This window comes from Anser anser (assembly GCF_964211835.1).
Source record: "Anser anser genome assembly, chromosome: 2".
Lineage (NCBI taxonomy): Eukaryota > Metazoa > Chordata > Aves > Anseriformes > Anatidae > Anser > Anser anser.
The window spans coordinates 104,928,629-104,948,840 of NC_139721.1; the positions used below are offsets into that span (position 1 = coordinate 104,928,629).

The following is a 20,212-nucleotide window of genomic DNA, read 5'->3' on the forward strand; positions in this document are numbered from 1 at the left end:
CTGATTTTTAACTGAGTGCTGTAAAATAATAATTTTATTGCATGTATTCTGACAGGAACTGGGAAGAAACAGATTTGTTTTGTTCTTTCCTTAGTAGGAGACACAGAAAAATGAAATTTATACCGTAGTTTTTGTTGTGGTTTAACCCAGCAGGCAACTAGCCATTTGCTCACCACCACAGTGGGATGTGGGAAGAGAATCAGGGTGAAAAAAAAGTGTAAAAACACGTGGGTTGACACAGACACAGTTTAATAGGACAGAAAGCAAAGGGAAAATAATAATAAAAATGATAAAAAATATACAAAGCAAAAGATGCACAAAGCAATTGCTTACCACCCACTGTCCAATGCCCAGGCCCTCCCAGTGCAGTGGCCCCCCAGTTTGATTGTTCATCATGATGTCCTACAGTATGGACTATCCCTTTGGCCAGTTTGGGTCAGCTGTCAGGGTTCTCTTGCCTCCCAACTTCTTGCACACCTCCAGCCTCCTTGCTGGCAGGGCAGCAAGAAGCTAAAAAGTCCATGATTCTCTGTAAGCACTGCTCAGCTCTGAAGCTGAATAACACATCACCGTGTTATTATTCTTAAATCCAAAACGCAGCACCATAGCATCTACAAAGATGAAAATACATTCAAAGAATGTAAAAGAAGAAGAAAATAACTCTACAAAGAAGAAAATAACTCTATCCTGGCTGAAACAAGAACAAATTTTATTTATTTATTTATTTATTTATTTTGCAAGAGACTTGGAAAACCAGTAAATGAAACTTACGTTTCTTGCTTTGTTTCTGAATATTGCAATAACTGCAGTTCATTGGAGCTGAGGAGAGCTTAATCTCTGAGAAACCAGGTATAGCTCTTAGGTAAATAGCCACTCTGAAGATACAGAGAAATAAGCGTGGAACAGTTTTTCCATTTGTATTTCATGGTAACACATACAAAGTCTTAATTTCTGAATTTCTATGTTCCTTCCATTTCATGTAGTCCTCAGCATAAGTTATACATTTTTGTCTTCTAGACTACTTTCAGTTACCAAGAGAGGAAGCGGTATAGCCCCTGCAAAGGCAAAGGAGGTCTCAGAGCCAGTGTGCACAGCTGGCTTTCATCATTGCTCCCACTAGCACGATGATTGCCGACAGGCACACCTGGAGAGGATATAGCCTTCACATTAGCAGGGTGGTAAAAATACAGAGGGAGTTTAGGAAGAGGAAAGAGTATGTCCTTGAATTCCTTTGTGCAGGAAAAAAAAATAATAATAATAAATCTGATGGTGATATCCTGTGTTGTAGCCAGAAGATTGGCTAGCAGGAGGATCTTGCGTACTTTGAGCTTGAAACTAGGGTGGCTGAAAGTTAATAATTTTTTCCTGGCATGGTGTTGGGAGTGCATACTCCTGTGCCTCCTGAAGAGGAGCTCTGAAGCCTCTTATTCTGAGAACGGAAATGAAAGTGAAAATCTAATATTCCTGATCAGTATTTTTGAGGGAATGTTACTAATTTACTTGAAGGTAGAAATGGTATTAACATCTTTATTACAACCTACTCTGTGGTATGAATTTGGACCAGTCTAATGTGAGTCTTTAAATATTTCAGTCCCTAATCCAATGCCTATACAAGTATAATATGTGTAAGTAATCCCTCAGTTGTTTGTTCTTCCTGCATCCCTAATGCTAAGAGAGGCTGCTTGGGTGGCAGTGGTGGCCTAAGGTTTTTCTGGGCAAGGGGTAGAATGCGTGATCTGTTCTTTCCCATACAACTGAAAAGCAGAAATGCGTTGTTGCAGTCCTTCCAGTCTGCAGCTTGTCAGGCAGCAATCAATTGTATCTGTAAAAAGGTTATGAGAAGAAGGATACGAGAAATAAAGGAAACAAGTGCAACCTTCAGTTCTCTGGGTGCAACCTTCAAGCCAATTCCTTATACACTAAATGGTCCGCCCTTCAAATCCATCTCTTTTCAATTTAGAGATAAGGGTGTCATGTAGGACTATGTCAAAGTCCTTGCAGAAAAGTCCAGGTAGATGCCACTGGTTGGTCTTTCCTTGTCAACTGATGCAGTCATTCCATTATAGAAACCCGCCAGATTAGTAAGGCATGATTTGCCCTTGGTGAAGCCATGCTGGGTGACTTGGATCACTTGTCTTGCATGAACCTTGACACTGCTTCCACATCTTTTCCATGATCTTCCCAGGGATAGAGGTGAGGCTCACTGGTCTGTAGTTCCCTGCATCCTCCTTTTTAAAATTGAGAGTGATGTTTCCCTTTTTCCAGTCACCAAGGACTTTGACTGACTGCCAGGACTTTTCAAATATGTTGGAGAGAGGCTTGGCAACTCCATCAGCCAGTTCCCTTCGAACCCTGGGATGCATGTCATCAGATCCCATAGCCTTGTACCTGTTTATTTTCATCAGGTGGTCTCGAACCTGCTCTTCACTTAGAGTGGGAGGGACTTTGCTCTTGCAGCCCTTGCTGAGACATTCAGGAAATCAAGAGACATGCCTGACTGGCAGTGAAGACTGAGGCAAAGAAATTGTTGAGTACCTCAGCCTTCTCCATGTCTGTCATTACCAGTTTTCCATTCTCATTTATCAGACGATTCACTGTGGTGAGTACCCTTCAATTTCAACTACTATGCAACAGTAAGAACCCCTCCCTCCAGCTCTCATATCTGGGACAATATGTCTAATGAGAAAAGATACAGGCTGAGATCTAATGGTGGTGGTGGCCTTTATCAAATTCAAGATCTGCCTCAGTGACTTCATAAAATGTGTTCATTACCATAGTTACTGTAGCAAATATATTGCAAAGATAGAATGAGAGGATTAAGGATCTGGAGAAAAAGAAAACAACATGAGAAGAACAAAAAAATCTTTTTTGCAATAATTATGTAAAATATTTTATTTGGTTCTAATACTTTCTAATAGGTAACACACTTCTATCAGTATTTTCAAAAAGGTAACACTGTTCTATTAGTCCTTTTTTTTCTAACTTCAGTCCTGATGTGGATCTAGTTCTGTTTCTTTTAAGTTTGTTTAAATTCCTCTTGTCCATCCAACTAACAACAAAAGCATAAAATGGAAACACCAAGGCCTAAACTTAAGCCTTGAAACAGTCCTGTATAATAATGAAGAATGAATTCAACTAGCCTCCTGGAATAACTAGATTAGCACTATGGTGGTTTCACACTGGTGGCTAGCTAAGCTCCACCATGCTGCTTCCCTCCTCAAAAAGAGGGCTATGAAAGCTATGACTGTATACTGTGCTTGAATTTGTCTTGGAAATAAGAAAACCTGGGCAGTTAAAGGTAGGAAATTCTGTATCAGTTTTCCAATCTGAACAGTGGGATTCTGAATTAGAATAAGGTGAATTATATGATATAGGATTTTTTTTTTTTTGATTTGTGTGTTCTATTTTTTTTGGGGGGGGGGGAAGGAGCCATGATAACATGAATTTTGGTTTCATGTTGCTATATATAGAATTTAGATTCATATAAATGGAAAGGTGTCACAGATTTTATTTTTCCAGTTGTGCAGTGGATGTAGGACACTATAAATAGAAATTACTTTTATTTAGAACTTTAGTGCAATGGGGCTTCTGGAACAGAACTTTGAATAACTGTAATGGAAAGGTATCCATTTTTGAGGGGATAATAACTTCAGAGCTGGAAAAGGACATTAGAAAAGGAAGGCACTCTAAATATTCTGTGCTTTCTCTTAGAGTCAAACAAATTGAAAATTCCTCTAACTGAATATGTGAACTTGGAAGATAAGGAATGAGATTTGATAGCTTCAACATACAGACTTGTGGAATAAAAAGCATGAACTACTGTAATTTCAAATAAGGAAATTGTTCTTTTGGCCATGCTGGTGTGAGAGAATGACATTAACTTTGCAAGAAAAATGCTGAAAAATCTTTTTCAATTCAAATAATATTGCTAGGGAGTTTTTAAAATGTTACATTAAAAAAAAATCATTTTTCATAAGCAAAAGATAATCCATTTATCTGTTATAACACTTGCTATGAAGTGAAGGGAAAGGGAGGGGGGAGAGGTGAGGGATACAGACCAAAAACCCACCAGCTCTCATTGTTAAACTTAGCATGGTTAAAGAGCTTAGTTTTATTTTAAAATACTGCAGCTTTAATGCTTAGATTCTGATTCTGGAACATAAGGAGAAACATTTACATCATTGAAAATATTTTTAATTGTTTATAGATGAAATTCCTTCTAAAGCATTTCATTTGTTTAGGCATAGGTCATACAACTGCTCCCCTTTCAGCAAGAAATTTGAATAAGAAATAATATATTGGTCAGTATTTATTCACATAAGGTGAATGGATGCCCTCTTGTGACATGACATTAAAAGATTAAAATGGTGGATTACATAGTTTTTCTGCTGCCATTTAAAAAAAAAAAAAAAAGTTTGTCAATTACATACCCTTAGATTATTTTATAGTCCCCAGGACGTCTACATGAGAAGCTGTTGTGAGATTAATTCTTTTTAAGTTGCATTTGGTGGCTTGCAAATCTATAAAGAAAATCCTAGCTCTTGGAAAAAGGAGACCAGGAACATCATAAAATAAAGAACTGTATGCAAGGCTAAGCTGGAGCCTAGCTCTTTTGTAGGTCTGTTAGCAGGGGAAGGTAACTGGCAGAGACTTGAAAACTCCTAGAAGTGGTACTAGAAGTGATATACATTGCTCTTTCAGAAACTGCTATCTGGAACCTCAACATAGGTTTGTAAAAAGCAATTTTTCTGTCTTGTGGCAAATATAATACCTTCAAAGAGAACTTCTGTAACTCTTGGACTGCCAGAAATAAAAATGAAAATAGCACTTCAGTAACTCTTCTCTTTCAAATCCTCTAAAGTGCAGTCAGGCTTGGAAAGCTTTTAAGGGAAGCACATTTTATTGTTTTGCTCTAAAACAATACTGTCAGACTTTCAACAAGCAATCTCAAAAACACTCCCATAATTGCCCTCAATTCCCCACTCCTCGTATTTGTTTTTTTTTGTTTGTTTGGTTGGTTTGTTGGGTGGGTGGGTGGGTGGGTGGTTTGGTTTCTTCTCCTTGCAGTCCACTGAAAAGAAATGGACTAAAACCAAGTCTAGTGGGTTGCATATGAGCAGTTTCAGTGGTTTTTAATCCTTTATCGTGCTGAGCCTTGGTGTAATTTCTCTCTCCTTTTACTTTTTTTTTTTTAATCCCTCCCCCTATTAAATTTACTCTTTTTAGGGAAAAACTGTTCCTCCCCCCCCCCCCCATTACTTCCCCACCTCCCAAATACTTTACCAGAAGAAAAAGGGCATCCCATTTAAGAATTGTCCAAGTTTTATAATAATTCTTATAAGTAAGTATCTTCTGCTGTTGAGTTATATTCTGCAACCTAGCTACTATTTTTATCTTGTGCATGTGTTTTTATTTTTTTAGTTTAGTCTAAAGAAACTTCCATGAATGCAGTTAACATATAATCAAATCCTACATGCACCTATAAACACATGAACACTCAAATATTGATATCTTTTCCCTCCTCCCTTGTCTCTGGAGTCACTGCAAGGCATTTAAAAATGTTTTTACATGTGGTGGTTTTACTCAGGTGGGCAGCCAAGCTCCACCACAACTGCTCTCTCACTTCCTCTTGTTAAAAAGGGAAAGGGGGAGAAAATACTATGAAAAAGGGCTTAAAGGTTGAGATAAGGGCAGGGTGATCACTTACCAACTACTGTCACAGGCAAAACAGATTCCTCATAGTGAGATTCATATAATTTTGCATATTCCTAACAGACAAGAAAGAAGAGAATCTAAAAGCAAACTTAAAAACACCTTCCTCTGCCATTCAACCCCTTCTACATCCTCCCCCTAGGCAGCACAGGGAACTGGGGGCTGCAGTCAGTCCCAGATGCTTCATTTCCGCTGTTCCTTCACGGTCACTCTCTGCCCCTGCTCCAGGTGGGGTCCCTCCCACGGGATGCTGTCATTCCGAACTGAGCCTGCGGGGGCTGCCCACAGGCAGCAGCTCTTCAAGAACTGCTCCCACATGGCTCCATACCTCGGGGTCCATCCCCCAGGAGCAAACTGCTCCAGCACGGGTCCCCCACGGGCGGCAGCTCCCCCCAGACCCCCTGCTCCTGCGTGGGCTCCTCTCCACGGGCTGCAGCTCCGGCCCGGGGCCTGCTCCTGCGGGGGCTCTCCATGGGCCGCAGCCTCCTCCAGGCCACATCCACCTGCTCCACCGGGGGCTCCTCCACGGGCTGCAGCGTGGAGATCTGCTCCGTGTGGGACCCATGGGCTGCAGGGGGACAGCCTGCTCCACCAGGGGCCTCTCTATAGGCTGAAGAGGAACTTGTGCTGCGTGCCTGGAGCACCTCCTGCCCTCCTGCTGCACTGACCTGAGAGGCTGCAGGGGTGGTGCTCACTCCTCGCTCTCAGCTGCCGTTGTGCAGCATTTTTTTATTGTTATTATTTTTTTTCTTTACTTAAATCTGCTTCACAGAGGCTCAAACATCACTCATTGGCTCAGCTTTGGGCAGCGGCGGGTCTTTTTGGAGCTGGCTGGAACTGGCCCTTATCTAACGTGGGGCAGCAGCTGGATTCTTCTTACAGAGGCTGCCCAGCTAGCAAAACCTTGCCACATAAACCCACTACATTACATGGTAAGAAATAAGTGTTTAGAAAGAATTGTTGACTTCAGTTTACTTCCTCACCCTGCAATGGGTTTTGTTTAATATAAATCTCTTGGATATGTTACAGATTTTATGTAACGGTGCTTTATTCAGAAAATTATTGCATAGTAATTTCATTTTTGAGTTAGATTAATATAATGAATATTAATTTATATACACTATTTAACTGTAATAGATTAATTATATTTAAACATAACAAAATGAGGCTATATCCGAATTCATGCTGTTCAGCCTAAACACTGGCTAGATAAAATGTCACTTCCCTATTAAGCTGATCTGCTTTTCAATTTTGTTGAAGAGCAAAACAAGGGCAAGTGCCCATTTGCTTTCCTGTGTCAGACCAGTCCTTGATGCTTTGTATTCATCATAAAGCTCTAAATAAAGGCATGGGCAACAGAGGCAGATTCTCTGTTCCGATTCACATATTAAGTCCTAGTTCCAGGTTGCAACTCTTCCCCAGATTTCTTTAGTTTAGGGAGTAAATCTTGGACTGGTGGTAATAGAGGTCCCCAGCTCATGCCCCGTTGGTTTCCTGGCCTATAGTTTCAGAAACATCTCAATTTGTAGTAGGTTGTTTTGAAGTCTTTCAGACAGTATTTCCCTTCAAAGAATGGGTAATTCACCGAAAGTTCAGAAGCTATGTTGGGATAAACGCTGAAAATTTTAAGTGGTTTTCCCAGCTTTTTTTTTTTGTTGTTTAGATTAAAAATGCCGAGAAAACACATTCTTAAAAGATATATAGTATTTTCGTGTTTTCTGCAAGAAGAGCTCTTTTTTGTTTGTTTTTTTTTTTTTTTGTCTTTTACACAGTTCTGTCCGTGTATTTATTAGAGCATTATGTGATGAGAAGCATTTATTTTGTTACCCAGTATTTTCTCGTCTTATCTCTGTTTTGCTAGCAAGCATTATATGATGATATATTAACTTTCACTTTATGGTATTAGTTTGCGAGCATATAATATGTCTGTTATGCACAATGATTTTCATCTCCAAAATAATTTGCCCAGATCTTCAATCTAGATACCCCTGCTGCACAGTAATTCTGCTTTGTGATAATTGCACTTTCTCCAAAATTGATATTTATTTTTATATTTATTAAATTTGAATGTCTTCATTGTGCTTATGAGTTTCTTTAGACCATTTTAGGACATAGTGCATTAGCTTCCAGTGTTTTCCTTCTCTGGGTATTGGTACTTGTCACTCATAAGATGATATACAAATCTTAACATATTTTTCCTCTTGTGTATATCAATTTTGTGCTCATTGCAGAGTGTTTCTTTCCAGATGAAACGCCTGTAACTTTAATAAACTCTCATGAGAAACTATACTTCAGGCTTCCTGAACTCTTCACAATTTATGTCCATTATGTTTCTTTTTTTTGTTTCCTTTTTTTTTTTTTTCCCCTGCTCCTTTAATTAAATAAAAGAAAATAATCACCTTTTGGCACTGTAGTTCTCATAAATATTAATGTTGTCTGTTGCCCTGATTTAACTGTTGCTCCTTTTATGTTTTCTTGTTTGTACTGATCATCTTTAACCTTCAGCTCTATACACAGTCTGTTTTGTGCTAATAAATAATAGATTTCTACAGCTAACACAAAACTTATCCATGAATTTAGAAGTATTCTAAACAATTAAAGTCTAAATGCACAATTATCAATTTGACTTTAAAGAACTAGAATGAGAAAGTCTGTCTTGAAGAAGGGATATCAGGAGATACTTTCTGCCAGAGGAAGAATGAGTTATAAGGATAATCTTGATAGTCAAGGCCAGGAATGTAAATGTGTGTTGTATTTGTCAGTATTTTTAAATGACAGCAAGGTCACGTCTGATTTACTTGGAATATTTTACTGAGAGTCTATGTGTTTGTGTGTGCAATATGCATGAGATCTTTCTGCCTGGTCATAAAAAACAGGTTATAATATGGGGGATAGGAATATGCGAAATTCATTTTACAGAGTGAGATGGCTTCTCCGTAATGTGATTGTCATTAGAAACCATAATTGTGCCTTTTGTTATTCTTCAATTTTTCATCCTATGTAGAAGCATTATATATATATATATATATATATATATATTTCCCCCTTATGGCTCAAGGTTAATCAAATCTGGCATTGCAGTTGCATTGTGCTTTCCGCTCTCAATTTTTCAGTGTTTTTGTAGTTTTTGTACAGCACTCTACAGAAGTTTCAAACTGATCCTGTTCAGTAGTTCTTGCTATGATCTTCTCACTCTGCTTGAAGTCCCCTTAAGTTTCTGCACCTAAAGGCCTGTAAACCCAATGCTTGTTTCCTCCAGATGTCTAAATGAAGTACACTATTTCCCTTCCACTTCATGAAACCATGTCCGTATCACAGAAACAAGGATGTTGATGAGTTCCATGTGTAATTCTCTCCCAATGTGCAGCAATGGAGTACAGGCCGAGAGCTTGGTGCTTCAAAGTGTTATTTTTGACCTTTTAATGTGAAATAGAGGAGTCTTTTAGTTGTTGACTATTATGTCTAATTTTGTGACATTTTACTTAGATGTTCATGCTAGCTACTGCTAGCTGGTGAAGCTGGTGATGTAGCTTACAGATTCAGAACCTAGTCTTGAACAGAAGTTGCAAGATCATTTGAGACCTGAGACAGAATTTTCTTTCATGCAAGACTTGTCTTTCACGCAAGACTTTGTCTTTCAACAAAGATAGGTACTGTTATCTACAGTCTATCTAATCCCTAGTAATTTTCAAAGTGGGTCGTATCTGGAGTACAGTTTTACTTCATTTAGTGATTCTCTCTCATCATATTTAAAATGGTATTTATAAAAGGCATTGCAGTTAATATTTTTTGTCTTCCCTGTGTTCTGATTGTGTACGTATAAGCCAGCATGTAATCTTTGCTATGTTGTTCCCCTCCCCTCCCCTCCCCTCCCCTCCCCTCCCCTCCCCTCCCCTCTCCTCTCCAGCAAAATGTAATTTAGGTGAATGATAAAAAGAGCACAACAAAAAGTTATCTGTTGTTTTCCACAGGCAAGAGAAAGCAATTCTAAAAGCCAATGAGTCTTTCATATTTTCTTAGGAAATATTCGGTATATTACATGCAACTTCAAAATTTTGCTGTGTACCTCTTGTGTCAGTCCTAGCTTTGCAGCCACCCAGAGTTTTCCATGTGTTTCTCTTGAAAAATATGATTATATACAATTCATTAATGGTGTACATCCTAAGAACATATATATCATAACTTCATATACATGATACCTTAAGCATACAACCAGTTACTTTAGCTTATTCTCATGATAGAAGATACGATTCTTGAATATAAGTATTTTCTGTCATATTGGCCATCCGATGAGAGAGTATCTGTGTCCTGTTCATTACAGATGTATCATAACCACATCTGTTCTGTGTTCCTAAATCTAGATGGAAGGGAGGGAGGGAGGGAGGAAGGAAGGGAGGAAGAAAGGAAGGAAGGAAGGACCTTACCATTATTGACCAAAATTTTCCTGTTCTACTGGAGTTAAACACCGAGAGCTGTTCAGTTTCTGCAAGTAGTCAGAACTTTGCTGAAGACAGAGGACTTTATTGTAGGTTTGTTTGGGGGGGTGGTTTGTTGGTGTTTATTTTTTTTTGTTGTTTTGTTGGTTTGGTTTGGTTTAATTGATAATTCTTAAAGCCTGCAAGGGCTCCGAAAGAGATTCTGCTATGCAATGCACTTTACCAGCATACGGTTGCCCTTGTTCTGGAAAACACAGAATCTAATTTATTTGAATTTTAATTTGAGACCAGTTTATATCATCTCAAGATCTGACTTGCTATCTTTCACAATTGTAAAACATTGGCATAAATATTTCTAAAAACTGGGAAGACTAGATAGGAGGTTTTTCTGTGAGACCAATGTGGGATTTTTTTTGAAGAGAAACATTCTGTACAATAGGAGAAATAGAATTAAAGAGGGACCATTGTTTTGCTTGTTTGTTTTATGGTACAAATTATTTTTAATGATTGATTCTATTTCTAATTAATAAGTATCACAGACAGTATTGGTGCTACTTCTCTACTGATTAATGAATGAACCACATACAAACTGTCATACTATTGCCCAGTAGTTATTTGCTTCTTTGGAGCAGATGGTTTGCAGATATCCCATCAGTTTTCCAATAGTATAAAAGTATAAACACAATACTCAGGAAATCTGTAAATGCACATCTAATTAAAACTAGGCACTCTTCAATCCTTCACAATTTTAAATAAATTATAGAAAGGATTAGCAGGAGGGAAAAAAATCTTTCACCCTTCATGTACAGCAAGAAGAAAAAGAGCACCACTTAACAACTTTACTTTTACAGAGATAAATGGTAATGAATTTAGTTACATATGAAACATTCCCACCTAGTGTTAACTTGTAATGCCTCTCAAATGAGTGCAAACTGGCTATAAAGGAGCTTAATTCCCAAGAAAAGAAAAGGCATCAACTTTGACTTCACTTGCAGTGACAAAGGCAGTGTAGAGACATGCTAGAGGCTGTAATCCAGAAGGTAAACAAAGCCTTTGCTTGGTATTAATTTATTAAAAAAATATTAATTTAAAGGCTTCAGAACACAAGGAATTTTAGACACTTAAAAAATGAAACTAATTAGATTAACTGCTGAACAAATTTCAAGTTTAGATGGCTTGCTTTTAAGAAGAAAAAGAAAATGAGATAGGTTACTTTGCAGCAGGAGAGATAAAAGGTTAAATGACATTAAAAATCATATTTTTCCCATATTTATTATGTGTTTGAATAAAAATAGTTTGTGTATGTTCTTGACTGACAAGTAAGTACTATAGTTGTCTACAGCTAGCACTGAATTTTTGGGGGACTGGGGGAGTGAGGGATTTTGGTCTCTGTCCAGGAATCTTTTCAAAGTCTTAAAATCCACAAACAAAAACATTCTCGGTGATGGTTACCAAAATGACAGCACACTAGTCTTTGTAGTAGGAAATTGAAAAATATTGATTTGGATCTGAGTTTCAGAAAGCCAATCTAGGCACGTTTTTGATCTGAAATTCTCAATCATGCACCTGGATGGGACTGCTTGCTCGATTACCACTGAAGACTTCTTTCTCAGAATAAAGAGATAAATATTTCTTCTGTTACAATGAACATATCCCCATGTAAGGGTCTGCTATATCATTAGGAGTCAGAGTGCAGACATCCTGTGCTGTGGAGTCTTAAGGCAGTGAAAGAATATTAATTCAGGCTGCTGTTGTGTGTATACCTGGAAACTCACCAGAACTACCTCTAAACAAGAGTTCAGACACTGCTCTCCAAAACCTGCAATCTCAGAAAAATTATCTGCTTAAACAATATACTAGAAAATAGTATTCTCAGTGTAGCAGTCACAGACATAATTTTTGGGAAAAAAATGTGATAAATAATATAGTTTGTGATTACAGTTAACGAGTCACTTCTAAAATATTTCACCTTGAATGCATAGTCCACAGTTCCTACCCCCACACCTCCACCCCCCATGTTTTCAACAAACAATTGAATCAAGCTCATCTCCTTGTGGAATCTACATTGTGGTTGTTTTGTTTTGTTTTCAGCATCAGTTGAAATCTAGAACAGAGAAACCCTGGCACTTCTATTCTCTAAGTGTGACTAGGACATGAGCGCAAACATGCAAAGAACAATTCTTCAAATCTGCCTAAAATATGAAAGACAGGGTAACAGGAAGCACAAACTCTGTGTGATTGGTATTTAAACAATGCTTACAGGCAGAGTTATGTTCATTCAAAACACAACTTGAGTGGACATTGTCAAGAGTCAGCCTCCTTCATGAAGATGAGAGTTAAAAAGCTTCAAGGGACTCATATAAAACTAAAAATAGAAACTATTTCTACCTATAAAAACTTTGAAAACATGTTTTATATCCAGTAGAACTGAAAGGATACAGATTCCTGGAATTAAACACTTTGGAAGAAGTGAAAAGAAAGCAATTAAGAAAAATCGGTAATACTGTGAGGCAAGATTGAAGACTGCTGCTCTTCTGATAGTGCAGTTTGGAATGCTGCAGTATTTTTATTTATTTTTTTTTAATATAGCCCAGTTAACTTTACTGAATAAAACCTTTAATATACATGACTCCTAAACTTCTAGAACAGGACTTAATCCAAGCTTTAATGACAGGTGGTAGATCTTAAGTGTGGGAAGTACAGTATTTGCTTAACCTAGAATCATAGAATATCCCAAGTTGGAAGGGAGCCATAAGGATCATCAAGTCCAACTCCTGGCATCACACATCTACCCAAAAATTTAGACCATGTGAATAAGTGCACAGTCCAAACACTTCTTAAACTCCGACAGGCTTGGTGCCATGACTGCTTCCCTGGGGAGCCTGTTCCAGTGTGCAACAACCCTCTCAGTGAAGAACCTCTTCCTGATGTCCAGCCTAAACTTCCCCTGCCTCAGCTTAACACCATTCCCGCGGGTCCTATCAGTGGTGACTAAAGAGAATAGATTGGCTCCTTCCCCTCCTCTCCCCCTTGTAAGGAAGCTGTAGACTGCGATGAGGTCTCCCATCAGCCTCCTGTTTTCCAGACTGAACAAACCAAGTGACCTCAGCCGCTCCTCATATGTCTTCCCCTCTAGGCCCGTCACCATCTTTGTAGCCCTTCTCTGGACACTCTCCAACAGTTTTACATCCTTTTTGTACTGTGGTGCCCAGAACTGCACACGGTACTCAAGGTGAGGCCTCACCAGCGCAGAGCAGAGCGGGACAATCCCTTCCCTCGACCGACTAGCAATGCCGTGCTTGATGCACCCCAGGATATGGTTGACCCTCCTGGCTGCCAGGGCACACTTCTGGATCATATGCAACTTGCTATCAACCATAACCCCCAGATCCCTCTCTGCAGGGCTGCTCTCCAGCGTCTCGTCTCCCAGTCTGTACGTATAGCCAGGGTTGCCCCGTCCCAGGTGCAGGACCCGGCACTTGCTCTTGTTAAACTTCATGTGGTTGGTGAAGTTCAACAAGAAAAAGTGCAAAGCTAGGAGGAACAACCACATGCACCAGTACATGCTGGCTGCCATCCAGTTGGAAAACAATTTGACAGAAAGGGACATAGGAGTCCTGATGGACATAAGTTGAACATGAACCAATAATTTGCCTTTGCTGCAAAGAAGGCTAACAGCATTCTGGATTGCATTCGGCAAAGTATTTCCATCAGGTCAAAGGAGGTGACCCTTCCCATCTACTCAGCACTGTTCTCAGTGCTGCATCCAGTTCAGGTTCCCAGTACAAGAGAGACATGGGGCATACTGGAAGGAGTCCAACAAATGGAATGTTCTAGGTTTCCTCTTGTAAAACTTTCTGCTGCATGACTAGTTGCCTTTAGTTTGCTGCTAGTCGTGTTACATCTTCTGTGGTCAACTTAAGAGCTGTATATGATCAGAATGTTGTTTGTTTGTTTGTTTGTTTTATGCAGGAACTTTAAGTTCCTAATCAAATCCTCTTAACAATCTCATTGATAAGGTAATCCAGTTAATTTAATGTTACCTCCCTGTATGGTAGGCTTTTATTGGTATGGCTAATGTAAATTATTTCCTGAATGCTTTAGAGGATTTTAGAAAATGTCAAAAGTAGAGACAAAACTGAAACACCATTTCCACAGCACTCATTGAAGCCCAGATGATGAGGTAGTATCTCCTTACCCAGCACTGATGTTTCTCCATTTAAATTCTTGTTGATTTCAGAGTTTCACTATTCCTATAGTTTAGCTGGAATTCATATTCGGGTATTTTCTAGTATGACTCAAATGTTTCTTGTTTGGCTGCAAGTCCTTTTCTAAGTTGTGCATTTCTCAGATGTGCTTCCCTCACTTAGCAGTTTTGGGATATATTCTTAATTCCTTGGGATTTTGCATTTCATTAAAAAATAATAATAATAGTTTCCATTCATTTCATGTAAGAGCAGTATTTTTCAGACCTTCTTTCCCTCTTTCCTTGTACATTAAAACTTATTCTTTTCAGAGACCTTGTCTGTTAGCTAAATTTCACTCTGAAGCAGGAGGAGAGGTGCTAACAGGTTCTTGAAGGACAATATCAAATCTGCCTGAGATTGTCAGCACTATCTTACACTAGTAGCCTGAAGCTACTGTTGCTAACAGCCTGACATGTCTCCCTGTATTTCAATATGTTCTCATGCATTTTTTGTTGTTGCTGTTGTTTGAAAGCTGGGTAAAAATTCTATAGATTAATGTTTTCATTTCTTGAAAATACAATTTCAGGAGGCTTATGAAGAAAGTTGTAAATAATTTTAAGTAGGAAACAAAAATTTGAGTTGTTGTGAGGAATGGGTTAAAAGTGGAAGACTGGTGAGAAGAATGGGATCAGAACAGAAGACTGGCAAGGAGGATTGTAAATATGCTCAAGTGACCTTGCAGCTGGGAATGCATAAAGTCTGTGGAGTAGTAAGGTAGAAAAACACATAAATCGTACCTACTGCTGTTTATACTCCATGTGTTTGGCAAGTAGTGCCTCTCTGTATAGATAGCATAGGTGTTTGGTAGATTCAGACATGCGTGAGCTCCCAGCCTTGGTGCAAATAAGATCAAAAAAGCACAATGAGGATTGCAGCATGGTGGTAAAAACTGTGCCTGCACGAACCCTTGATAAACAGGTGTAAACAGCAGGCTGGTGATCTTCTATCATGGACCAAGCTTAGCAGTGCCTGCATCCCAACTTGTGTGCATCTGCCCGGTTGTTGCTTCATGGATCTCCTGGTCGGAGAGGTAACAAAAATACACCTATTCTTTGCATTGTAGTTGTCGGTCCATGGTTGTTCCTGCTGCCTGTCTGTGCTGACTGACACAGGAATATTTTGATTTTGTTCAAAAACACAGTTGAATTAATTAAAAAAAAAATTGTAAAAGCATTGTTTTCACTTATGTAGAAAGTCCTAAAGCATCAATGAAGCAATATGTAATTTCAGTTGAAAAACTGTTTCATTCAATTTGAAGTAGAACTTCAAGTCTTTTTAATCTAACCATACAGGTCCAGAGTGGTTTGGAGAAAACAGTTCCAAAAGTAATAGAATCATAGAATATCAGAATTGGAAGGGACCCACAAGTATCATCAAGTCCAACTCCTGGATCCCCAAAGGACCACCCAAAAAAAAAAAAAAAATCAGATCGTGTGTCTGAACACTGGCAGGCTCGTAAACGTGACCACTTCCCTCGGAGTCTGTTCCAGTGTACAACAACCCTCTTGGTGAAAAACCTTTTCCTGATATACAGCCTGAATACTTTGCAGTAATCAAGATCTCCCCCTCTCCATTTTTGACAGAGTCTTAAAATATTTATAATCAACTTCTTATTCTTATATATTACGAGCTTATTCACCATTCAAAAATGTACTCTCATCCTATTTTTATATGGATTAGCAAGACTATTTATGTACTTACTCTAATGTTTACACAGGTATGGCTAATGCAGTGAATCTAAAACAGAATGGTAACAAAGTTCCTTAGGCTACTTGATTTTTTTCCGGTGCTTTTTGTCTCTGATGTACATCATATTATCCAAAGCTTGATCATGAATGCTGGACAAAAGCTTTGATGGCTTTACAGAACTGAAACATCTAACAGCCAAAATGGGAACACTAGTACTCAAACTATTAATGCAAAAACAAACAACAACAAAAATCACTACAATAAGCAAGACAACCCAATAACACTGAAACAAATGTGTATCCTGTAGGGTCTGTTTCTCCCTGTCTTCTTCCAAAGTGGTAAATCCAAGCTAAAGCTGGGGAAATCTCTGTCAAAAATAATACTGAAATACTGTCAAATTAAATAGATTAATCTAAGCTATGAATTTGTAATCATATTTGGTAAACAGAAAGTTGATTTTAATGAGATTAACATTGTGTTAGTGACGCAATCAGGATTAAAAATTTATTTGCATCACAAAAACCTTTTTTGTATCAATACTTCTATAACTGTTTAAAGAAGTTTCTAAATCATAATTTCAGAATGATGAACAGTAACAGTTGCATTTATTTTTCATAACTAAAAGCAATAATACGTTTTTATTCTCTTACTGTCATAGTTCCACAACTGTCTTTGTTGATAATGCGGACTGTCATCCCTTTTTTAACCCTTAATACCACTACTTTCCATATTTAACTTCCATCTACCTGCATATTTCTGAAAAGATAGCATCTCTATATCAATGTGAAATTTAGTATTATTCTTATTTTTTCTCTAACTATATATACAAGTAAAAAAAAAGGAACCATTCTAAATGGAAATAAAGGGGCAACAAAGTCTTAAGCTAACATGCTGAAAGAAAAATATTTTACAGACTGCCATAGTGTAGCAGCACAAGGTTTTCATTATTTCACTCTGTCGTGCAACCCAAGAGACCATTTCAGGTGTAATAAACTCTCTCTCATTGAACCAGACCTGAGGTTTAGCGTATGTAAGAGCTATAAAGATATCCTCTGCTGGAAAGGAAATGTTGTATGAGAAGTATTTCAGTTAACATTTCTTTCTTCCATGTTCACTGTCTCTCATAAATGATTATTGCTTCTTTATGCTACACCCCTCCTTTTTTTCTTTGCTACTGTGGGTAGTATATTATGTACTACATTTCTGTAAAAGTTCTGAGATGCTTACCACTTATTCATGTTCTCTGTCTCTTCTCTGTTATTGATAAATATGTATTTATAAGAGTGGGAGAAGTGAGAATGCAGGATGGTGGGTTCCACTATAGAGAATGGAGTTATGATGAAGTTATCAGCCTGACATTCATAGCTGTTGAGATTTCAATCACACCTTTCCCCCTTTTAATGTATTTGCTGAATTGTCTACAGAATTGGGAATTAGTTTGATTAACAGATTTCATTTACAGAAGGAATATGACAGTTTCAAAATAGGTTTCACATTTTTCTGTTCTGCATCCAATACCTGCTTTATATGTGAGATGGAAGTACAAATTTTGTCCAGGTCTCTAAGAAGCTGTGTTTGAAAGAGCCTGAATAATGACACTAAAATGCAAGTGATGTCTGGAGTGGTAGAAGTGGTGGTGTGTGGTGGTTAGTAAGTCAGAATTGAAGCTTCCACTTTATTGAATAGAAGCTTCTGAGAGAGGGGAGAAGGTGACTTGATTGGGTTGTACCAGGAGGACTGTGGTTTTTGTCTTAGATCAGAGGGGGACAGATATTTCCACAGGCAGTGGCTTGGTGAGGAGGAATTTCTCTGCAAGTGGAAAAACTTCTGTCTCTCTCAAAGTTCTTATATCCACACAGGGCTATGCCAGGACTGGTGACTGAGGAAACATTGCTTCCATGCTCACACTTGGATTTATGTTATAAACTAAAGTGTCAGTGTCAGATAAAATTGTCAAGATTTTCTCCATTTTGTAATGGGACTGGTTAAAGAACTTTACAGAAATCTCCATTAAACAAAACAACAACAACAACAAAAGTCATGACCAATGTAATTAATAACTTGGCTATTAGGGTTGCAATATGGGACTGTAGGTTCACAAACCACTTATACAAAGAAGTCCAAAGGAACTGAGAAAAAGTGTGGCTATTTGTGTGGAATGACTTCAACTTTGGTTTCTCCCAACTAAATTGAGATCATCAGTAATAGACCACTGACAGCAAGATAGCAGCAGTCCTATTCTTCAGCCAAAAATGTCGTCATGGATCTAAACTGACACAACTGATAGGTGACTAGAATATTTTTAATTTCTTTTTAAAATCCAATCCAGTTTGAAGTCTGATGAGAATGATTATAAAACAGTCAATAAACATTTCAAGTCAAATGGAAATATCAATTGCCTGATTAATCTAAGAAATCCAGCCATGTGTGGATATGGGTTTAAATCATTAACATTAAAGGTTACATTTACAGAGTATTGTCAAAAGGTTTCTGTATCATTTACCTAACATTCAAAAAGTAAAATAGCTCTTCAGTGGGACTCATATACCATGTTATGTTTGTCATATGTTATTTCTCTGTGAGTGGGATGAAATAAACCTTTACTTATATGTGAAGGTTGCCATTAAAGCTGATTCAATTCCTTGAGAATTTTGGGAAACCATTCCTGAGGTCAGAGGGGTTGATATCCAAACTCCAAACCTGGTTCCTGAGGTAGAACCTCTGGAAGAGTCAACCAATTTGTAAAGAATGTGGTATTCCAGAATTGTCTTCTCAATTTTTGATGCTTCAGACATCAGAATATGCTTGGCAAAAGAACGGCATGAACTGCAGCTTTTGCTTTAGCCTGACAGGCTCCACAGAGTTGGCCAGCGTTGCTGACTGTTGGCAGGCTTCATTGGGAGCCAGCTCCTTACTGTTGCTAGTTCCTAATTAAAATGTTTCTTATAACCATTAAATTACAATTTGGTAAGACAGCAAGAATTTGTATGCCTGAATACTCTTGTATTACTCCTACTCTCTAGCCACTAAACAATAGCAGGACACAAGGTGAAATGAATGCTTTCTAACAAGGTTAGGTGGTCCCTTGATAGTGTTCATAAAGATTACTCCTGAAGAACAGTGCTAGCATTCTTCAAGCTTTTTCTACTTATTTGAATGAATTCTTCTGGCAGTAATGCCCTTTTTTTTTTTTTTTGGCATGAGCTTCACACGCTGAATTCTCAGGAGCTGTTTTTGTTTCTTTCCTTTAGCCTTTTATTTCAAAGCACTTGCTCATTGAGCATCTCCAGGGAAATATTAAAAATAGCACAATCCTAGCCAGCAGATCCATCCATACATTATTGAATTCATCCTGTGGACTTAAAATATAGCCTGGAAGAATGAATTCATCTCACTCAGAGGGTTCTTACTTACAGATGTGATATTAATGATTATTGTGTCTGTTACTTCTTCTAAATTATAAACATTGCTGATGATGAATTAGAGTATTATTTTAAATTAAGTAATTAGGATGCCCTTGTAATGGATGTTTACAGGTGTGCCTGTTGGAAGAAAATTGCAATCTTCCTTCTATAATTTTAATGTCTTTTAATATTAATTATTTTCAGTGATAAGTTCTTATATGGTATTCTTCTAACAGGTTAGAAAAAGATTTAAAAAATCAACTTTTTTTTTTTTTTTTTTTTCTGATTAGCTTGTGGAAAACAAACTATAGTACTCTGCCTAGAATGAGAGTGGAGGGTGATTCAGTGGTAAGGGGAACTGGAAATTTGTTTACTATAATGAAAAAAATGCTGGGTTAGAGAATGTTTGTTTATTTTAATCATTTTATTTCACCTTCTCAAGTGACATAGTGGACATAAGGTTGATAGATTATTTTCCTGTTGATAACAGGTACAAGCAATTTATTTATTTATTTATTTATTTTAAGAAAATGAGCTGAAAATTAAGAATGTTGGATACTTCAGTTTATAAACCTGGTGCTACCCCAAGGGGTACGCTGAAGGAAGCATATTTCTGTGGAGAACTTCAATAAAGTAATTTTTAGTGATCAGGATGATGTCTTTAAAATAGAGGAAAGGCTGCAATAAATAGGAACACGCTTTTTAGTGTCTAAAACTGCTATTG

The 20,212-nt window shown here is 37.8% G+C and overlaps 1 protein-coding gene across 5 annotated transcripts in view; it reads left to right on the top strand.

The window, feature by feature from the left end:
- Nucleotides 1–20,212, top strand: part of CNTNAP2 (contactin associated protein 2) — a 1,168,055-nt gene that overhangs the window by 299,198 nt on the left and 848,645 nt on the right. The window contains exon 1 of one of the 5 annotated variants that reach the window (XM_083826993.1): nt 703–2,599. The exons of 3 other annotated variants lie outside the window; for them this stretch is intronic. The gene's annotated coding sequence lies outside the window, so the exon portion shown is untranslated. Of the gene's footprint in view, nt 1–702; nt 2,600–6,502; nt 6,645–20,212 lie in introns of those variants that run through there. One more of the 5 variants, XM_083826992.1, reaches the window with a different exon arrangement.